This window comes from Penaeus monodon, chromosome 15, assembly GCF_015228065.2.
Source record: "Penaeus monodon isolate SGIC_2016 chromosome 15, NSTDA_Pmon_1, whole genome shotgun sequence".
Classification (NCBI taxonomy): Eukaryota; Metazoa; Arthropoda; class Malacostraca; order Decapoda; family Penaeidae; genus Penaeus; species Penaeus monodon.
The window spans coordinates 1,922,616-1,924,387 of NC_051400.1; the positions used below are offsets into that span (position 1 = coordinate 1,922,616).

The window sequence follows — 1,772 nt, forward strand, 5'->3', positions numbered from 1 at the left end:
TTTGAAAAAATATGTATGCATGATATGTCCAGCTGATTGTTGTTTGAACTTTTAAGAAACCCTTCAGAAATGTATGAGACATGTCTGCTTCAAGTCACAGGTTTACCACTTGTGTTGAATATTGTGAGGCTCCTGGTTGACAGGCTTCAACAGAACTCTGAAGCTCTCATAACTGTTCTGATGATATTGGTTGTAGCTGAACCATGAAATTAAGCAACATAACACACAAGTTCTGTAGGACATGAAATCTAATGGATAACTTTTAACCATTTTTTTTTTCTGTCTGTTGTTAAATTTTAAACTGTGGTGGAATGTTGTAGATACCTTAAGCAAGGTGAGCTCTAAGCAGGCCTGTTAATAGAAAACTTTGATTTCTCACACTGAGAAATTCTCTCAAACTTAGGATTGGTTTCATGATGAAAGACCAAAGAATAAGATGTCAATCCTAAGCATGACTTCAATAGTTTATTGCTTTTATTCAGCTCTTGTAGATCCTTAATTTCAAATTTTGGGAGAAAGATGAATGGTTGAAGTTTTTTTTTTTTAAGATGTAGATTAGACCATCATATTTTCAAATGTATGTTCTAAAAGTGGCAGAATTTATAGTTCAAATTATTTTTATGCTTTTAAAAGAGGTAAATGACTCTTTTTTTCAACTTCATTAATTAGGTGATTATTCATGTCTGTAGATAAATTTATAATCAAGGATTACATGCTTCAGATGTTCAGTTATAGCATGTCATTGCATGTGGCTGTTGCTGCAGTGGGTGGGATATCAAGTAGTAAGAGGATAGTGCATTATATCTTAGTTAAATCTCCTCCAACAGATATTTTCCCCTTTATTTTGTATCACAATGTTTTCCATCTGATTTTAGAAGTATGGTTGAGTTAAGGAACTACCACAGGTGATTGACTGTTGCAAGAGGAATGATGTTATTGTGTCAACTATAGGTTATCATTATTTAGGCTGGTTGGTGATGTTAACATTCTATGAAAGACACCTATTGAAGCCTGAATGCAAGTGCAATTCAGATGTGTAATATATATATTTGTTATTCTGAATTGCTTGGCCTTCGTTTAATCACTGGTATTGAATAACAAGTTTTACTAGTCGGTATTGTCCAGATATAATTAACATTCATAGTCTCATCCAGTTTGCAAGGTTCAGTCCTCAAGAAAGTTGAACCATTAGTTTAACTTTTTTTTTTCCAATGCCAACTATGTGATACAATATACTAATATTACTGGACATGATCAATATATGATAGGGAAATGGTTAGCTTTAAATTTGTATGTTTGGTTTCAATTGAATGTTTCTGTTGGTGTGTATGTACCACTGTGATTGCACATACAATTTGCATAAAGATGTACACATGCTTGGGCACACACAGGTACACTTTGTAAATCATACACATTCACATGCAGAAAAAGACAAGATACATTGAAACCAAGAGTTTTAGCATAGGTGTTAAGATATAAACAAAGCTAATCAGATAAACTGTACATGCTGGTATCATGATCTGATTTTTAAATATCGTGTATGTGCTTGATTTTGCATCAGGAGACACATCACTGAAAGGAATGGAAACTTGTTAAGTCACTGGCTTGGTCTGATTTAAACTCTCAGGAATGTGATGCATCATCAGATCATGTATGTGAAATTAGCATGTTTACAACATCAGCTGATAAAGAGAATAGTGTATTAGGTATGCGCTTATGAAACAAATAACTGTATCCTGATATCCACATTAGTTCCGAGTATTTGGTTAAGG

The 1,772-nt window shown here is 33.4% G+C and overlaps 1 protein-coding gene across 1 annotated transcript in view; it reads left to right on the top strand.

Moving 5' to 3' along the window:
- The window catches only part of LOC119581628 (MAP/microtubule affinity-regulating kinase 3-like), a gene marked incomplete in the record, with an annotated part of 89,364 nt that overhangs the window by 69,052 nt on the left and 18,540 nt on the right, over positions 1–1,772 (top strand).